Source organism: Pseudophryne corroboree, unplaced genomic scaffold (assembly GCF_028390025.1).
Source record: "Pseudophryne corroboree isolate aPseCor3 unplaced genomic scaffold, aPseCor3.hap2 scaffold_296, whole genome shotgun sequence".
Taxonomy (NCBI): domain Eukaryota; kingdom Metazoa; phylum Chordata; class Amphibia; order Anura; family Myobatrachidae; genus Pseudophryne; species Pseudophryne corroboree.
In genome coordinates this window covers 446,758-468,587 of record NW_026969629.1, presented here as the reverse complement: position 1 = coordinate 468,587, position 21,830 = coordinate 446,758, and positions in this window count along the sequence as shown.

Sequence of the window (21,830 nt, the reverse complement as noted above, 5' to 3'; positions counted from 1 at the left end):
ATGGTTCGGGATCCAGGACTGGATCCTAGGGACCATGGATGCAACCCTCCGAGGCTGGGGAGCAGTCACACAGGGGGAAAACATCCAAGGAAGATGGTCAAGTCAGGAAAGTTGTCTCCACATAAATATTCTGGAGTTAAGGGCCATTTAATAACTGCAGACACAGTACGCACTGGGACGGGTGCCCAGCATCCTCTACGGACTAAGAGAAAAGGATTTACCGGTAGGTATTAAAATCCTATTTTCTCTAACGTCCTAGAGGATGCTGGGGACTCCGTAAGGACCATGGGGATAGACAGGCTCCGCAGGAGACATGGGTACTTTAAGAAAGACTTTAGTTCTTGGTGTACACTGGCTCCTCCCTCTATGCCCCTCCTCCAGACCTCAGTTTGATACTGTGCCCAGTGGAGACTGGGTGCTTTTCAGGAGCTCTCCTGAGCTTTCTGACAGAAAGTATTTTGTTAGGTTTTTAATTTTCAGGGAGCACTGCTGGCAACAGATTCCCTCATCGAGGGACTGAGGGGAGAGAAGCAGCCCTACTCTGAGTTGCAAGGTCCTGCTTCTTAGGCTACTGGACACCATTAGCTCCAGAGGGATTGGTACGCAGGATCTCACCATCGCCGTCCGTCCCAGAGCCGCGCCTCCGTCCCCCTTGCAGAGCCGGAGGATAGAAGCCGGGTGAGTATGAGAAGAAAAGAAGACTTCAGAGGTGGCAGAAGACTTCATGATCTTCACTGAAGTAACGCACAGCACTGCAGCTGTGCGCCATTGCTCCCATACAGCTCACACACTCCAGTCACTGCAGGGTGCAGGGCGCAGGGGGGGGGGGGGGCACCTGGGCAGCAATATAAACCTCTTTTTGGCAAAAATATAACACATATACAGCTGGGCACTATATATATGTATGAGCCCCCACCAATTTAACAGTTTAAGCGGGACAGAAGCCCGCCGCCGAGGGTGCGGGGCTTCTCCCTCAGCACTCACCAGCGCCATTTTTTCTTCACAGCACTGCTGAGAGGAAGCTCCCCGGACTCTCCCCTGCTTATACCATAGTAGACAAGAGAGTTGAAAAGAGGGGGGGGGGGCACATAATTCGGCGCAAATTACATACAGCAGTACTACTGGGCAAACATTAAGTTACTGTGTATTCCTGGGTTATATAGCGCTGGGGTGTGTGCTGGCATACTCTCTCTCTGTCTCTCCAAAGGGCCTTGTGGGGAAACTGTCTTCAGAAAAAGCATTCCCTGTGTGTGTGGTGTGTCGGTACACGTGTGTCGACATGTCTGAGGAAGAAGGCTATATTAGAGAGGAGCAGGAGCAAATGAATGTGGTGTCTCCACCGACAGCTGATTGGATGGATATGTGGAATGTTTTAAATGCTAGTGTAAACTCATTGCACAAAAGATTAGACAAGGCTGAAGCTTTGGGACAGTCAGGGTCTCAACCCATGCCTGATCCTATGTTGCAGGGACTGTCAGGGTCTCATAAGCGCCCACTATCCCAGATTGTTGACACAGATACCGACACGGATTCTGACTCCAGTGTCGATTACGATGATGCAAAGTTACAGCCAAAATTGGCAAAATCCATTCGATATATGATTATGGCAATAAAAGATGTTTTGCACATCAGAGAGGAATCCCCTGTCCCTGACAAGAGGGTACATATGTACAAGGGAAAAAAGCCTGAGGTAACCTTTGAGGGGGTCACACGAGCTGAACGAGTTATGTGAAAAAGCTTGGGAATCTCCAGATAAAAGACTGCAGATTTCCAAAAGGATTCTTATGGCGTATCCTTTACCATCAATGGATAGGTTACGGTGGGAATCCTCCCCTAGGGTGGACAAAGCATTAACACGCTTATCCAAGAAGGTAGCCCTCCTGTCCCAGTATACGGCTACCCTCAAAGAGTCTGCTGACCGCAAACAGGAGATTACCCTGAAGTCCATTTATACACATTCAGGTACCTTACTCAGACCGGCAATTGCGTCGGCCTGGGTGTGTAGTGCTGTAGCGGCATGGACGGATACCTTATCTGAGGGGATGGATACCCTAGATAAGGATACTATTTTATTGACCCTGGGGCATATAAGAGATGCTGTCCTATATATGTGTGTATGCAAACTACAGGTGGTGCTGCAGGGCTCACACCCTTTTACTTGTCTTGTAGAGCAACTCTGGAGCTGTTACTGGGTCCAGCTGCTGCAAGAAATCAGCTTGAATGCTTCAGGGGCTGGGGCATGGCCAACATGAGCCCACACTGATGGGGGGTGGGGGTGTATAAAGCGATTTAGGCATCATCCAAGCGCAACCCCACAAAGGCCGCCATGCCCTGCGTGACCCTTTTCTCTTTTCATATGCAGACGAGGGTTGCAGCCAACTATGCCCACTGCTTGGATGACATCACCATATTCAAATCCATCTGCTGCAGGCCTTCCCCCAGGAATGCTTGCACTAGTTGCTGCATTTGGTTTGTTGTTTGGGGGTGCTTCAGTATTAGGCAGCCTTCTGCCCTCCCACATTCGTCTGAAAATGTGTTCTCCCTGCAGTTGTTGTCCCCAGATGAGAGTTCCCTTGTGCTGCCTCAGTTGAATCTCCTTAACTTGACAGGGGTGTGCCCGAGCAGCCGCCCTCCACAGCCCTATCCCAACACATACTTATCTTGCATATGAGGTCTCTTGATCATGAAGATAGTTCTCACAGGGTGAGGTTCATCCATTACATTTTAAAGTAGGAAGGTACAAATTACATATTCAAATTACATATATCTGCTGGATTCAAATGTTTTCCCCCCTTCCTTTCTCAATTGTGCCCATCAGCAGCTATTCTAATGTTGCTGCCAATGGGTGTGACACATTAATTTCTTCTGTGGGGTACACTGGACTCCACAAGGATTCACATTGGGGTGTAGAGTAGGATCTTGATCTGAGGCACCAACAGGCTCAAAGCTTTTGACTGTTCCCAAGATGCTCAGCGCCCCCTCCTCTATAACCTCGCTTCCATGAACAGGGAGCTCAGTTTGTAGTTGGTGCCTTCAGTAGCAGGCCACTTAACAGGGGGATGCCTCAGGCAGCCTATTCTTAGCTATTAATTTTGGCAAGAAAAGAAGAACTTTTTTTATAAGAATCTACAAGGGCTGCAGCAGGCTAGGTCTAATAGACTTCTTTACTGCAGCTCCATCACTCCCAATGGCGCAGTATACTCCCGTGCCCCGGTTGCTGGGTCACTGCAGCGGAGGCTCCGGTTTCTTCCTAAGGTCAGTCACACACACACCGCCCTCCGGGATCACGAGGCCGCTGATGGGGGCGGGCCGTGTGCGCACTGGCGTGGACACTGATTACTGGGCAGCCGCTCCACTAGCCACCAGGGACAGTTAAGGTTGGGGTTTTTTCTCCATTATTAACCCCATTTTGTACTACCCGCAGTGCATTGTGATAGGTAATGGGGCCTGATTCAGGTTGGATCGCAATCCAACTGCAAAAACTGCTAAGAGCATACGCATCCGCCTGCATTTTCTGCGGCACCCCGCAGATAATGCGATCGCCTCTGTCTGTGAATCGGTGAAGGGGGGGGGGGGAGAGGGGTCAACAACACTCCATTTCCAAGTCGGAGATGGAGCGGTGCGGGGGCACGGTTTCAAAATGGGGTCGGCAACGGAGAAACAGGAGGTGTGGTCAGAGCAGCTGCATGACATCACATGTGCCGGACTCTGCCAGTGGAGCCCCAGCGTCATGAGGTAGATTTTGTAGAGGCCGGGGAGGACTTCTGTTCCTGGGAACTAGCTGTGTTGTGCAGCTTTATTCCTCTGCCCCTACCTCTGGCAAGAAAGGACGCACCTCGCACTTTCTTGTTTCTTTGTGACCGAAAGGACTGCATTTGATAATGCGGAGCTTTCTTATGCTTTGAGGGAACATAAGGTAAAAAATTTGATTTTCCAACTGTAGCTGTGCGTGTTAATGCTTTGTCCATCCTAGGGGAGGATTTCCATCGTAACCTATCCGTTGATGGGAAAGGATACGCCATAAGAATCCTTTTGGAAATCTGCAGTCTTTTATCTGGAGATTCCCAAGCTTTTTCACATAACTCGTTCAGCTCGTGTGACCCCCTCAAAGGTTACCTCAGGCTTCTTTCCCTTGTACATATGTACCCTCTTGTCAGGGACAGGGGGTTCCTCTGTGATGTGCAAAACATCTTTTATTGCCATAATCATATATCGAATGGATTTTGCCAATTTTGGCTGTAACTTTGCATCATCGTAATCGACACTGGAGTCAGAATCCATGTCGGTATCTGTGTCAACAATCTGGGATAGTGGGCGCTTATGAGACCCTGACAGTCCCTGCAACATAGGATCAGGCATGGGTTGAGACCCTGACTGTCCCAAAGCTTCAGCCTTGTCTAATCTTTTGTACAATGAGTTTACACTAGCATTTAAAGCATTCCACATATCCATCCAATCAGGTGTCAGCAGAGACACCACATTCATTTGCTCCCGCTCCTCTCTAATATAGCCTTCTTCCTCAGACATGTCGACACACGTGTACCGACACACCACACACACAGGGAATGCTTTTTCTGAAGACAGTTTCCCCACAAGGCCCTTTGGAGAGACAGAGAGAGAGTATGCCAGCACACACCCCAGCGCTATATAACCCAGGAATAACACAATAACTTAATGTTTGTCCAGTAGCGCTGCTGTATGTAATTTGCGCCGAATTTTGTGCCCCCCCCCCCCTCTTTTCAACCCTCTTCTCTACCGTGGTATAAGCAGGGGAGAGTCCGGGGAGCTTCCTCTCAGCGGTGCTGTGGAGAAAAAATGGCTCTGGTGAGTGCTGAGGGAGAAGCCCCGCCCCCTCGGCGGCGGGCTTCTGTCCCGCTTAAACTGTAAAATTGGCGGGGGCTCATACATATATACAGTGCCCAGCTGTATATATGTTATATTTTTGCCAAAAAGAGGTTTATATTGCGGCCCAGGGTGCCCCCCCTGCGCCCTGCACCCTTACAGTGACCGGAGTATGTGAGGTGTATGGGAGTAATGGCGCACAGCTGCAGTGCTGTGCGTTACCTCAGTGAAGATCATGAACTCTGCGGAGCCAGTCTATCCCCATGGTCCTTACGGAGTCCCCAGCATCCTCTAGGACGTTAGAGAAACTAGGATTTTAATACCTACCGGTAAATCCTTTTCTCTTAGTCTGTAGAGGATGCTGGGCACCCATCCCAGTGTGTACTGTGTCTGCAGTTAATAAATGGCCCTTAACTCCAGAACATTTATGTGGAGACAACTTTCCTGACTTGACCATCTTCCTTGGACGTTTTCCCCCTGTGTGACTGCTCCCCAGCCTCGGAGGGTTGCATCTGTGGTCCCTAGGATCCAGTGCTGGATCCCGAACCATCGCGCCTCTAGGAGGTGAGAACTGTGCAGCCACCAATGGAGTGAGATTCTGGTCTTGGAAGACAGGATTATCCTCCGGTGCATGTGTAGGTGGGATCCGGACCACTTGTCCAACAGGTCCCACTGGAACACTCTAGCATGGAACCTGCCAAACTGAATGGCCTCGTAGGCCACAACCATCTTCCCCAGCAACTGAATGCATTGATGGATTAACACTCTTGCTGGTTTCAGAATTTGTTTGACCAGACTCTGGATCTCCATAGCCTTTCCCCTGGAAGAAAACCTCTTCTGTGTCCAGTATGACTCCCAAAAACAACTACCGCGTCATTGGGACCAACTGCGATTTTGGCAAGTGTAGGAGCCAACCATGTTGTTGAAGAACTGTCAGGGAGAGTGCAATGTTTTGCACCAACTGGTCCCTGGATCTCACCTTTATCAGGAGATCATCCAAGTACGGGATAATTGTGACTCCTTGCTTGCGAAGGAGAACCATAATTTCCGCCATCACCCTGGTAAAAATCCTCGGAGCCGTGGACAGACCAAACGGCAATGTCTGAAATTGGTAATGACAATCCTGAATTGCAAACCTTAGGTAGCTTGATGCAGTGGCTAAATGGGAACATGTAAGTAGGCATCCTTTATGTCTACCAAAACCATGAAATCTCCTTCCTCCGGACTGGAGATCACTACCCTGAGAGATTCCATCTTGAAATTGAATTTCTTTAGGAAGAAATTGAGGGATTTCAGAATTTAGATTGGTCTGACTGAGCCGTCCGGCTTCGGGACCACGAAGAGGCTTGAATAAAAACCTTCTCCCTGCTGACTAAGGCCAATTTGAACAATCGGTGAGGGGGAACGTCTTGAAACCCCAGTTTGTACCCTTGGGACACTATTTGTAAAACCCACGAGTCCAGGTCCGAATGAATCCAGAACTGACTGAAGAGTTTTAGACGTGCCCCCACTGGTGTGGGCTCCTGCAAGAAAGCCCCAGCGTCATGCAGTGGATTTGGCAGAAGCAGAGGACAATCTCTGCTCCTGCGATCTTGAAGAGGCTACAGACCTCTTCCTTCTCCTTCCTCTACCTGCAAAGAAAGGGGAATCTTAACTTCTTGCATATCTATTGGGCCAAAATGACTGCGGTAGATAATGATGCGTCTTCATCCGTTGAGAGGGAACATAGGGCAAGAAGGTTGGCTTACCTGCGGGAGCTGCCGAGATCAAATTAACTAGGCCGTCGCCAAACAAGGCTTCACCTTCATAGGGAAGAGACTCCCTTTCTTCTTGGAGTCAGCATCAGCATTCCCTTGGTGAATCCACAATGCCCTCCTATCCGAGACTGCCATGAAATTGGCCCGTGAACTCAAGAGTCCTATATCCCTTGCAGTCGTAAGTATGCTGCAGTGTCAACAGGCCAACTAAACCCTCCCCCCTCCTTTTACCCCATCACTTTGTCCAGTCCCTGTTGTCCATACTGTATTGCCATTATTATGCATGTTGCTGTGCTGGCCCTTTTCTGAATGTCCCTGCCACCGCCACCGAAGAGCTGGATAGCCCAGTATGAAAACCACCTGCCGGCCTCACTGACGGTCCGAGTCAAAGGCTCCATTTTTTTTTAAAGATCCCTCTGCCAAGTTAAGGGGGGCTTAAGGGGGCCCCAGAGATATCAGTGTACTGGGGCCCAAGATTTCTGTTGCTGGCCCTGACCCTCAGGGGCGTATCTACCCCTTGGCCAGGATGTCACTTGCCAGGAGCACCATCCAGGTTTCAGTTGGGGGATTAGAGTTCATACAGTAATTAAATGTTTTCATATTGAGAACTACATCTCCCAGCATATACAGTGTGCTGGGGATGCTAACAAGCTTTATTTAAAAGTTTAAAAAAACATTGCTTTTATAATTGCAATGGTTAAAAAGGGAGAGCTATAAATCAATTTATCAGTGAATGATCACAGTTTGAGCCGTTACATTTTACTGAACCACCTATCCCTCCACACTCACTACCTGTCCTCAGGATACATTTACCATCCCGGCAGATGGTATACCGGCGGTCATTTGACCGATGTTGGAATCCTTACACCACTTGGGAGACTGGTGCCGGCACACAGACAGCCAACATCCCGAAGGTGAGTATTGGAGGGAGGGTTAGGAGTCGGACCAGGGGAGGTGGTGTAAGGGAAGGCACTAGGGGGGGTAGCCCTAGCTGCCACCCCCTGAGGGTTAGCCCTATCCGACACCCCCCCAGAGGGTTAGTATTAGGATTGGGGATCATGTGACCTCTGGAATCCCGAGCGCCGGATGCCATACCCAACCCCCTTTACTTTTTCAGGCATTTCTATCTCTCCTCTCTCTATGGTGTTCCAATTGCCCACTTTCCCTTGTGCTTTACTCTCTCTCTCTCTCTCTCCTTTGTTTAGAGCATCAGTTTCTGTAGTCCACTTATACCCTTATTTTTTCCAGTGTTTCACTAACTCTCTGATGTAATGAGGATGTATGGTCTAGAGGGATCAGTAATGCATTGTACTGTATAGAGGCGTCAGGGATGTAGCGTAGGGAATAGAGGCGTCAGGGATGTAGCGTAGGGAATAGAGGCGTCAGGGATGTGGCGTAGGGAATAGAGGCGTCAGGGATGTGGCGTAGGGAATAGAGGCGTCATGGATGTGGCGTAGGGAATAAAGGCGTCAGGGATGTAGCGTAGGAAATAGAGGCGTCAGGGATGTGGCGTAGGGAATAGAGGCGTCAGGGATGTGGCGTAGGGAATAGAGGCGTCAGGGATGTGGCGTAGGGAATAGAGGCATCAGGGATGTGGCGTAGGGAATAGAGGTGTCAGGGATGTAGCGTAGGGAATATAGGCATCAGGGATGTACTAGCAGGTATATAGAGGTCAGTGTACTGTAAAGAGGGGTCAGTAATGCAGTGATGGTTATAGAAAGGTCAGTGATGTAGTGTAGGGTATAGAGGGGTCAGTTATGTAGTGTGGGGTAAAGAGGGGTCAGTAAAGATACTAAGCTGAAGTACTTAGAACACTTCTTGAATTAAGACACAACCTGCAAGAAAAAGTATGCAATATGGGTGAAAAGGCAAATGTCAGAGATCTGATACAAGTGACCAGCTCCATACCTTGCACCACATAGCGTTATGTTAAACTGGGATATGTTCTTTTTTGGTGTGTGTGTGTGTGTGTGTGTGTGTGTGTGTGTGTGTGTGTGTGGGGGTGCCAAAGGCTGCCTGCCTTATTGCTCCTCCCCCATCCGGCTCCCAAGCACCTCTGCTGCCCAGTGATCCAGGAGCCTGCTGCTAGGAAGAAGTGGCCGAGCTTCAGCAAGCGAGTCTGGAAACTGGCGGAGGAAGTCATGATAACCAGATAATGGGGAGTGGAGAGCCAGTTCCAAGGTAATACTTTATACAGCTGGTTGAGATCCTGGTCGGTGGATATGGATTCCAAGAAAACCCTGGAGGTGCTTCCTTTCAAGGGAGACACTCTCTTTGGAGAAGACCTCAATAAGATTGTAGCTGATCTGGCTACTGCTAAAACAACTTGCCTACCTAGTATGACTCCTACCACGCAGAAGGCTAAAAGTACTTTTCCTTGGCCCTTTCATCCTCCAGGTAAAGCGTACCCATGGTCAGGCATACCCAAAGCAAGCTCATGCTTCCAGACCTGCCAAGCCCAGACTGAAGCAAGCCTGGGCTGCCCGTCAGCCTGCTTCCAAAACGGACAAGCCTGCCGCATGACGGGGCGGGCCTCCCTCTGAGGGATCCCCGGGTGGGGGGCCCGACTTCTAAGTTTAGCATAGAAAGGTATAATTCTAAGATAGAGAATTCTATTTGGAGCTCACCTTGTACTTTGTGAAGAAATAATCAGCATTGTGGCTGAGCAGATACATGTAGTGTGTGGCTGCAAACTGCATGGATCTGCTGCGTTGCAATGCTGATACTTTTTTTTTCAAAGTACCAATAGCTTCATATAATGTTCACAATTTTTATGCAGGATCAAATAGCTCAATGGGTAGGGTGTTTGATTAGAATTCAACAGGTTATAGGTTTGAATCCTTGGTATTGTAGTTTGAGATGTGTTATTTAATAAAGCATGTTATTCTGACTGCCGGCATCCTATCACCTGGGATATCATACTAAATAAATAGAGTTGATCAATTTTTTTTTTTTTTTATTAAACTAGGGACAATTTCCAGATACTTTTATTTATAACTGAGATTGCCCCCTGGAACTTCACATCAGTTGACAACTATGCATGAGTGGGCAGTGCTTGCCCTGGATCTGCCCACCCATTTGTGTGCCATCATAAAAGAAAGCATAACTGACAGTTATCCTGGGCGTACACTACACAATTATCTGTCAGGCTATCTATCCAGTCTGGATGGATGGAATAAAAATCTGGTAATGTATAGGAGCAAATGTCAATTAACCATTTGCTCCCAAACACTAGAAAAGTGGTCAAAAATGGTCATTACACAAATTGGTTAAACCCAAAATTTAACCAATTTGTTTAGGGGACCATTTTTGTCCATTTTCTAGTGTTTGAGAGTAAATCGTTGATGGTCATTTGCTCACATAGATAACCGGATTTCTATTCCAATCAGCCAGTGTTGGAGAGATGGTCTGCCAGATTACATAATGCATACCAGAGCCATAACTAGACTTTTTAGTGCCCTGTGACGGAGAATTATATGCCCCCCCCCCCCCCCCACTATTTTTGCAATATGGACAAAAGGCGCATGCCTCGTGGGGAAGGGGCATAACAAGATTGGTCTCAGAGAAAGCACATGAGATATGAAGATATATCTAGTATACTTGACACTCAATGGTTTGTGGTATTGCCGGGGGGCCCTCCTTAAATGCATATACAGTCACACATGGCTTGCTTGTGCAAATGGCATATCAGCAGTCAGCACTAACTGGTGACATGCCATTTGTACAAGTAAGCCATGTGTGACTAATATATAAACACACTTTATTAAATAACACCTCAAACTACCATACCCAGGATTCAAACCTATAACCTGTTGAATTCTAATCAAACACCCTACCCATTGAGCTACATGATCCTGCATAAAAATTGTGAACATTATATGAAGCTATTGGTACTTTGCAAAAAAATATTATTAGCATTGCAACTCAGCAGATCAATGCAGTGTGCAGCCACACACTCCATATATCTGCTCAGCCACAATGCTGATTATTTCTTCACAAAGTACAAGGTGAGCTCCAAATAGAATTCTCTAGCTTAGATTATACCTTTCTATGCAAGGGTAAATAGCTCAATTGTTTGACTGCAATGCCACAGGAAATGGTTTGGATCCAAGACAGTGTGACTGAATAATAAAGAAACCTTAAGATGAGTTCATGAATGTTGTATAAGTATTAGTGAGAGAAGGGGTCAGGAGCATGCTAGGCTGCAAAAAATAAGGTAGGCTGCAAGTGAAAGTAATGATCTCCTATATATTTTCCCAGATCTGTCACTCTGTGTGGCTAACTCTGGGGGAAGTCACAGCAATGGGCGGAGACGGCATCTGCAGGACGATACACCAGTGCCAGCAGCAGACCGTAACAAAGTGACAGATTTGGGAGAATATATAGGAGGTAGGGAGGTGGCCATGGTACATGGCTGACCAAGGGACACTAGCTCATGTACCCCTTTACCACTGATGCTAGCCACCAAGGATGGACCTGTCACCAGTGCACATGCAATAACCTCTTCTGCTGCCCTCTTTGCAACTCAGATTGCCCAGTGCTCCCCTTCGCTAACAGTCCACAAAGTTTCCCCATCTCACGATCTGCCTCCTCACCGCCACTTTCATCTCTACAGCACACGCGCATATCATACAAGATCCCATCATGCGTACGTAGGTCTGAAATGCCAGAGGGAGGTTGGGGGGAGATTGGCATGCGCCAGCAACACCACACAGCTCACTGTGACCACAGTGGAGAGGCGCTGCAACAGGACAATACACCAACCTCGGAGCAAGGAACTGCGTCGGTCAGGAGGAGAACTATTTCAATAGCATAAAAAGGTTAGTGCGTCCCACCCTATGGACACCAGACTCATCAAGTCACTGTTGCCAGAGTCTCATACAATGACTCTGAACCTCTAAGCACACTATTTGACTGTCCACACCCTGCTGTGCCTATTACCCATCTCCTCCACCACCCTCAACACTGACCCACACATCATTCACCCACAAAGATACAATAAAGGTAGTTTGGATAAATTAGCTAAATGAAATGGATTTAACCAATTTATCTAAATGACCATTTTTGGATGTTTTCCAGTGTTTGTGAGCAAATGGTCAATTGTCATTTGCTGCCACATATTAGCATAATTTTGTTTCAACTAGAAAAAAAAAATTGGACAGATAATCTAAGTGTGGATCCAGTTTAAAGGTCCGTATTCACGGCCCGATTTTGGGGAGAGATGTGTGCTGAGCGAACTGCTCAGCACACATCTCTCCCCCCGCTCAGCACAGCGTGATGTGTGCTGAGCGTACGGGGGGTGGGGGGGGGCGCTCATTTCACCCCCTGTGTAGGGCATTCTGTGTGTATCCAGCTTAACAGGTGTGAGCATCATACAACTACTGACTTGCGAGTAACTATACAGCAGCTCCATACCTTGTGACTTGAAGAAACACCAGTTAACCCCAGGAATGCTGCAGTCAAAGCAACAATTCCTCTTCTTACATTCCGCTGCACTTATTGTGGGGTAGCCGCAATCCCTTCTGCTGTACGGTTCCACATTACATTGTTTCTTGTCACTTCCTGTTGATGCAGTAAGGAAACATCCAGGAATTACAGCAGCTTAGTTTTTTTTTTTTTTTTTTAACTGGTGCAATTTAGCTAGAACACAGGGCAATTTAGCTCCTTTGGTCCTTTTTTAGGACCAGTTAATCAGACAGTTGAGCAAACTGAAAAACAGCTAACAGGAAATTTCCACTTAAATGGTATTTTCTAATCTTATCTGACCATGACTAAGAATAAAGGATACACAAGATAAACTCTTATAGCTATGGACCTTATCCATGTTTAAGCTCCATCAAATCTGTAATCAATAGCACTACATGCTCCCACTCTACCACTGTACTGTATACTCTACCTGTGTTTTTAAGGTAAAAACACCATTTAACCCCAGTGACACTTGAATTAAAGCAGCAGCCTCTATAATAGCATTCTTTAGCATTAATCCCAGGAAATCTGCAATCTTCACGCTCTTTGATAGCCACGCTACATTGCTGTTTACTTGGATGGAGCAGAGAGCACAACATCAGGACATAGGAAATATTACAATGCATGATAAGAAAGGTGTGAGCTCTACAGCAAGGCCTCTAACCCTTTTCCAGTGCCAAATACATAGGGCTTAACTCAGATCTGATTACAGCAGCAAATTTATTAGCTAAAACCATGTACACTGCAGGGGGGGGGGGTGTATAATATGTGCAGAGAGAGTTAGATTTTGGTGCGGTGTGTTCAAACTGAAATCTACATTGCAGTGTAAAAACAAAACAGCCAGTATTTACCCTGCACACAAACAATATAACCCACCTAAATCTCTCTGCAAATGTTATATCTGCCCCCCCCCCCCCCATCCCTGCAGTGCACATGGTTTTGCCCACTAGCTAACAAATTTGCTGCATCTGGGAATTACAGCATCTTAATATTTCTTTTTACAGAGGGTTCAGCAAATTAAATTATTTAGTGAAATACTGTAATCATAACAGTTACAGGGATATTGTAGGTAGATTTATTGTCAGTGGATAAATGTAAAAATTAAACCCTTAGGCATAGTTCCCAAATGTTGTCATTGCAATCCAGATTTTAAGGATATCATGCTTGAGCACGGGTGACTTAATTAGAACTTCGGTCAATGTGAATTAACCATTGGACTCAACCATGGTTATCCTTAAAACCCAGGGGTCTATTTAAGATCGATCTTAATCGATGTTGGGCTTCCAGGTTGAAAAAAAAACACACATTTACTAACATTTTAAAATTTATATAAAAAATCATCTGTTCGTAAATGCAGTGCACATGGTTTTGCCCAACTGCTAACAAAAATCCTGCTGCGATCAACTCAGAATTACCCCCCATGGCCCTCATTCCGAGTTGTTCGCTCGCAAGCTGCTTTTAGCAGCATTGCACACGCTAAGCCGCCGCCTACTGGGAGTGAATCTTAGCATCTTAAAATTGCGAACGAAAGATTTGCAATATTGCGATAAGACATCTCTGTGCAGTTTCTGAGTAGCTCGAGACTTACTCTGCCAGTGCGATCAGTTCAGTGCTTGTCGTTCCTGGTTTGACGTCACAAACACACCCAGCGTTCGCCCAGACACTCCTCCGTTTCTCCAGCCATTACCGCGCTTTTCCCAGAAACGGTAGCATTTTTTCCCACACGCCCCTAAAACGGTCTGTTTCCGCCCAGAAACACCCACTTCCTGTCAATCACATTACGATCACCAGAACGATGAAAAAACCGTGAGTAATATTCCTAACTGCATAGCAAATTTACTTGGCGCAGTCGCAGTGCGAACATTGCGCATGCGCATTAAGCTGAAAATCGCTGCGATGCGAAGAAAATTACAGAGCGAACAACTCGGAATGACCACCTATGTGCACTGCAGGGAAGGCAGATTTAACATGTGCAGAGAGAGTTAGATTTGGGTGTGGTGTGTTCAATCTGCAATCTAATTTGCAGTGTAAAAATAAAGCAGTCAGTATTTACCCTGCACAGAAACAAAATAACTCACCCAAATCTAACTCTTTCTGCACATGTTATATCTGCCTCCCCTGCAGTACACATGGTTTTGCCCAACTGCTAACAAAATTCCTGCTGCGATCAACTTGGAATTACCCCCATCGAATTACCCCCATTTTCACACTGCTCGTGTATATAAGACATAGGGCCTAATTCAGTTTGGATCGTAATACGCGTTCTAACCGCAAAAACTATGAAGAGGATTGGGGCATATACGCAGGGTCCATCCTGTGCGTGTTGTCAAAGTCAAAAAAATATTACATAGAGAGAGCATACAAACCACACACATTTAAGTCGCTATACTTGCAAATATGCGCAGCGAGCACAGCAATATATGGAAACACACGCATTTGCTCGGACATGGCACGGAGATGGATTCGACACTTATTTCATACAGTACATAATTATAATAATATCAAGCACCAGACATCATGTTTGGTATTAAAACAACCAGCTCAATGCGTAGATTAATTTGATACTTGTTATTAAGTTGTGGGACATTGTAGCGGATAGATATGATTGAATGTATAAAAGCTAAAATCACTTTGTTGGGAACAATGGATGATCAAGCAAATCCTTTACTAAGATTTTCAGGGCTGAACCTGATTAGCATATACAAAGGAGAGAGAGAGACCCCTCCCCTAGGAACAGACACACAGGAGGATAGTTCCTGTCTGGGGGGGGTTGGGGTCAGTGTTGCTGGTTGCCACAGAGAGCAGATGTGATGTGGGTGCACTCAGAACAGAGGTCTCAGAAGCATGGCTGGATCATCGCCAGGCATAAAAGGCTAAGTATCATAATCTCAATATCTCATGGCTTATTGGCATAGAGTAGTTTTAAATGTGTGTTTTGTGGTGGGGTAGTTGTGGAATGATGGGTAAGCATAGAGTGGTTGGTTTGGAGAAACAAATGGCTTGGGGATGGTGAGGCTTGCGCAGCTGTGTGAATGTAACTTGTTTGTGCCCTGTGAAGTCTGTGATGAAGTGGAACATTAGACAACCTGTAGCATAGCATTTGTGGTATTTGTTTGCCTATGGAGATTTAATAAGATGGTTCTAGGAAGTTGGATTGAAATTGTGAAAGGTGATTTAGATTGTTTGGAATTGTAAAAATCAGAACATATGCATTGTTTTGAGGCTTGGACATTTTGGAATAAATGGAGTCTTGTGTTTTCTGCTATGTGATTGTGGTGTAGTAGAGAGTGCCATGTGTTTGGGCCTGCAAATCTAAAATGGCTGCTGCCGGGTATTTTCCCCTCCCCCTTTCAGCCATGTGGTGTAGTCTTTGGAATCAAGTGGAGTTTTCCCAAAATGGAGTCTAGCTTCTGCCCCATGCGGCATTGTAGGGACAATTGTGTTGCTGGGTGTTGTGTATATAGGGACAGGCAGCATGGGTAAGCTCAAGTACTTTCTAAACAAAGATTCTCAGCATTGACTGACTGCGCAGCGATTGTTCCTCACATGTGTAAGCTTTCTCTGCAATCATATTGATCTTCTTGTTATTGTAAGCCATTTCTTTCTCTCTCTCTCTTCTCCTTTTCCTCTCTTATTTTCCCTTAAACGTAATTGTATTGTATTGTATTTCCCGTGTAGTTATCTGGTTAGGTAGTCTATGTTATATTGTAGTGTATCATTTGTACTGTGATTCCTTTTGCAAGTATAATAGTTATAATACATATAATAGGTTTTGGACCCTAAGCCCAGGTATCTGTGTATTCCTTATAGTGTTAAGTAATCTCAGAGCGTCGGTGACGCTCAAACAGCTTGTGAGTTAATCAGGTTACACCAGGTTGCATTTACACGTTATCACCACACTAAGGTTTACTGTATATTTCGTTGTTAAAGGTATAGATATAAAGGTTTAACGTTGTAAGCGTCTGCACCGCTGGTGATCTCCTCGTGGTCCCGAGCGTCCGCTACGCTATAGCGAATCATTACGTTAGTCGGCAGCCAATAGCGTGCCTGCCTGTGATCTCTGGGCCGTAAGCGAACGTGACGCTTGAGCGTCTCGACTACGGTTGAGCGATCGTTACGCAACTTACGTACCCTTACGGTACTTCTTACGTAGATAGCGTACAGTGTTCTTAGACCTCTTAAAGTGTTTTATATACGATAAATATTTAGCTTTATCAATTGGGGGCCGTCCAGTCCTTCACATATCTGCACTAGGTAATATCAGCAGACATTATCCATCAGCAAAGGGCGGGAGGTTGTATCCCTCGTAGTGCTGACGGGATAAGCGTCTGCTTCGCTTAGGTAAAGGGTGCTGAAGGAATCCGGGAACCGGAGGTAAGAGCAAAACGCTAGTGTCTTTTAAAACTGTTTATTTTTCTGTCTTGCACGCACACATATATATCTGCATTTCCTTTTCATTTGTGTATTTTCGTATGTCACTCTCCTGTTTGCCAGTTTATAGTTGATAAACGTGCTGAGAGAGATTTGCCGCTATTTCAATAGTTTGAGTAAAGGTAATATAGTTAAAGTGTAGACAAACACACAGTTTTTGCCTGGGAGATAAGGCGAAGTCAGTGTGGTGTGTGGTAGATGATCAAGGATCATCTACATTGATAAAAGTATAAATTGTGTTACGGTGGATCTTTGCTTTGCGTACACGTGTCTCTAACAAAGACTTGCGTACGCAATCCAAAGGCCGACGCACGCAGCGTATATTACGCAACGGAGCGTCTGGGTACGCCCACGTAACTCAAACAACAGGCGATAAGTAGCGCAATGCGGTAAATAACGCAAAGCGATAAATAGCACAAATTGATTTCAGCTTTCCAAAACTTAGTTTAAATACCTTACTTTACTGCAACACCTCTGGGGAGAGCTATCAGACTACGGGAAATGATTTTTTTCTGATCAGAAAACTATAAGAATGATAGTGGGTTGAAAACGGTATGAGTGTATTGAATCCCGCTTTGTGGACTTTGTGGTCTATGTGATAAAACGGTATTAAATCCCGCTTTGTGGACTTTGTGATCTGTGTGATCTATGAGCACGGCCTGAAGTGAAAACGTGCAACAGAGTGTGATAAAGTTTTCGTTGTGTTACGCTCTGGCTGTTTTGGAGCACAGTAGGGAGACTCCAATGATCCTACCATTTATGGGCAACAAGTGTCTATAAGTGGTACGATTGGACCGCACGGTTGTATGTGTGACCAATAACGCAACGTGATATGAGGTCTTGCCCTCATACGTGTTGTAGGGAGCACATGCAAGCGTGATTTGTGTAAAGAAAAAGGAAGGGAATTTTCTCAGGAAAATCTCTAAAGATAGGGCCTGCAACGGCTACACGTGTCTGCTAGAAGGCGGATCGGAGATACCCGGAGCAGAAGAAGTTCAGTGGAAGAGCTTTAAGGATTTCCAACGAATTTCTGTGTTTGGTGCATTTTAGGAAGTTTTTCTGTGTTAGAAAGGTCCACAATGGCAGCCAAGTGCACAATACAGAGACGGTCGGAGGTCAGGATTCAGACTCCAGAGGCTTGCAGACCCCGAGGGTCTGCTCGGTCAGTAATGTGGAGGAGGTATGGTCCCCACACTGAGACCTTTTGTGATGAATGGACACGAATGACTGCGGGGGATAAGGCACCATTTCCCGGGATAGGTAGTTTTGACTCAGAGGTGTTGCATAATTTAAGGAGAAGGATATGTCTCATTAAATCAGCAAAGAGACGAATCAAGCATTATGATTGTTTACAGTTATGGCAACAGGAGGGTGAAATGCAAAGAAATGTAACTCACATACCTAACTTTCATCTTGAGAGGAGAGACATGGCAATGGAGGGGATTGTGGTTGCGGAGAAAAGCACAAGGGTGAACAATAAAAACGCTCTTAGCAACTGTAGTATAGATAATAAGAATAAGTGTAATAAATGTAACAAAGATAATTGTAATACTGTTGAATGTACAACTATTAACCCATGCAAGTCGCACCCCATGTTAAACTTTCCTCAGGAACACCAACAAGAAAGTGAACCCAGAACGATGTCGGCACCTCTTCCAGAAGCCATCACACAAGACATCCAGGTGGACGCGACCCAATCGGTAAAGACTGTAAACAAACCCCCTAATGGAGGGTCAGGTGAGGTCGTGTCCACAGGTACGTATGGTATTATACATTACGCACAAACAAATGTACCTCATATTGTAGAATCAATTCAGAATGACGTTACTGGACTTAATCCTGTCAGGGTAATTGCAGTACCAAATGGGAAAACTGACTCTTCAGGAGTCACCCCCGTCAGGAACATCGCCATGTACTGCCCCTTTTCCCGAACAGAATTAAGAACAATTCTGTCTGAATTTCCTGATCCCAGGAAAGACTTAGTTGCTTGTCAAAGATACATTAGAGTGCTAGGACATACTGCAGAGCCAAATAACAAAGATTGGAGGACAGTTTTGAGGGCATGTTTACCCCCCGATGTTGATTCATTGAAATTTATCGCTGATTGTAAGCTAGATGAGGAAGTGCCACTAACAAACGAGTATAACCAAGATAATGTAAAAAGAATCAATCTACAGTTGAAAGAATATTTTCCCACAGTAGTAAAATGGAATACAATCTTTACAATAAAACAAAAAGAAGGTGAATCCGCATCAGAGTATTTTCACCGGGCTCTGCAGGATATGGCTAGGTACACGGGTATAGATGACATTGACACTAACGTACACCACAGAGAGGTAGCTGTGTCTGTATTAATGGACAGCTTAAAAGACACACTAAAAATCAGGGTACAAACCTCCATACCTCACTGGAGAGGCATCTCGGTGGCTGCATTAAGAGAGTCCGCTATCGAGCATGACCGCAATATCCAAAGAACCAGGGAAGCGCAGGGAGAACGGTTGATGGCGATGAGCATCCGAGCGTTTGAGGAGGCATCAAATCAACCAAGACCTCAGGTCATTGACACTTGGAGGAAACCAAGGATTTGTTATAATTGTAGAAGAGAAGGGCATTATGCCAGCAACTGTAATAACCCACATAAAGTCAGACCCCCTAGACCAAGAAATGAGCAAAGTTATAACACACAAAATTATAATCAGGGATCATATAGGAAAAATTTTGGCCCACACCCATAATGTGCAGTCAGGAAAGGTGATCATTAGGACTGATGGAAAGCCTGAGGTAACGGTTAATAAATTGGGAGGTCATTCACTGAAGACACAGGAATGACCAGGTGAAACGTTGTAAATGTATTTGTGAAGATAAATGTTTTTCTCTCTCTCTCTATCCCCATCTCTGACAATTATTGGTAAGAATTCACACATTGCATATCCACTTGGTCCTTGCAGAAGTCTACCAAACCCCAGCATGACCTATCCGCCACAATGTATTTCTGGCCAGATACAAACAGTGGAGTAATGCAGGTGCTGGTGGGGAGGGACTGTTCAAGGAGACCATTAGACACGTAGATATGACAGCCTGATAATGCTAACAATGTTTTCTTAATGTTGAAAAATGTTTGATAAAAATGCTTTGTTTCTCGTTTCCTATTGTTGTTTGTTGTTGAGTTATGCACATGAAGCGTTCTCCCTCTCTTTTGTTTTTTTTTGACTCTCTCTCTCTCTTCTCACTCATGTTTTCATGGTTTAAAGATGGTATGTCACCCCTCAGTTGGACCAATGGTAATGCCAGATTTTCGCTCCTTACAGAAAGATCGTCGGTTAGGAAGGAATATTGCATCACCAGAATGTTCGTTTGGAAGACTGAGAGACAGCACCTTTGAGAGGACAGCAGAACAAAAAAAAAAAAAAAAGAACAACAAGACGAGAGAACTTATTATCGTAACAAGTTCTCTCCCCCTCAAACTGTTTTCTTATACCCCCTTTACAAATTTCTTCTTTTCTCCTCCTGTAAGATGGACTTGCCCCAAGAGACTGTGATATGGATTTTCCTGTTGACCATGATGTTGACCAGAGCAGTCTGTTCCGGCGAGAGTACCATGGAGGTCGAGAGGGGTTCTGGAATGGGTTCTGATGATAAAGATGGAGGCGTAGTTTTCCAAGATCAACCTAACCAAGCAAAGGCGAGTACCAGAAACGATCCAGCAGCCATGTTATCTGTAAACATTTTTCTTTTAAGGATTGTTGGCTGAAGAAAACTGTATCTGTAGGCTCTGTAACAATGTCATTGAGGATGGGTGCATTAAGAAATGCCAATCCAGTTTTAATATCCATATGGACCGGCATCCATTGAGTGACTATCACTCCTTAGTGGGTAGTGTGTTAAACAAAACAGATTGTTGGGTATGCTCTCAAGTACCTCAGGGTCATAGCAAATCAGGGCTAGTACCATTTCCTTTAACGATAGGGGAGGTACTTGAGTTAAATGGTGGGAGACCGGTGGACCGGAGGTTTAATATCTCCAGTCCTCCTAGTTTAAAGCTCCACCAATACCATGTGGATAGGTCCCTATTATGTTTCAACATCTCCAATCCCCGAAAACCGGGAAATTGGGAAGTGTCATGGAGTAACCACACCATGACCTTTTCGCATAGAGCAGATAGAATGCCTACAGATACAGAGCTTGTACGCCACATAGCCAGTAGAGGAAAATCTTTCCGGTATAGGTATACCTTAGGAAATAGGATTACTAGAGTTGGAGAGGTATCACCAGGATACTGTGCACATATCGTACAACCTGATACGTGTACTAAGCAGATGGAAGAATTAGGGTTAGGAGATTTCACATGGAAGGTGTGTAATATGGTTATGTCCTACTCCGTCCCATATGTTCTCCCCAATGATGCATATTTCATATGCGGGAGAAAGGCGTACAAGTGGCTTGCCCCAAACTCTGAAGGATTGTGTTATATTGGAAAAGTACTGCCTGAAGTAATGACTGTATCACATGACAAAATGAAAGACATACACCGTGGTGCCCAAGCTCCTTATACTCACACCCATTACGAGCACGTTGTTAAAAGGCACCTGATAGAGAAGACAGAGCATCCGGCCTCTGATCTGATAAGTGAATCCACCGGGATTCAATTCTTAATCGCGTTAGATTTCACCCGCACCGCTAGAGGAGTGCTGAATTATAAATACATATCGGCGCTCGCAAATTTGTTAGATAATATCACTGAAATGTATGATGATACGTTTAGGTATACTGGAAGAGAACTTCAGGCTTACAAAACAGAACTGGTACAGCATAGAATGGTTCTCAATTACCTCACAGCAGTGACAGGCGGATATTGTGTCACACTGGCAACACAATACGGCGTGAAATGTTGCACATATATTACGAATAGCACCGAGGATCCGGTCGAGGTCATAGACCAAAATATGGACGATATTCTCCAATTGAAGTGGGAATTTCGCCGAAAACACAATCTCACTCTTGCTGCTGTAGGTAATGAGCTGACTGGTTGGGTGTCATGGTTGAACCCGCGAAATTGGTTCTCCGGTTTAGGAGACTGGGCTCAAGGAGTCATAATGGATGTTGGGAAGTTTCTCCTATGTATCTTAGGTGTTGTCATATCAATTGGCTTGATATTTAGATGCGGTCAGGCTTTAATGAAGTGCAAACAAAGTACAAGAGTGATGAGTTTGAGGAGTGAGGAAACTGTAATTAACCTGGATTTGATCTATGACCCAACGATAGAAACAATGATGTAATGAAAATGCGATTATACGGTCCGTTTCTTTCACCTGTTTCTCCGTTTTTCTCCAAGAT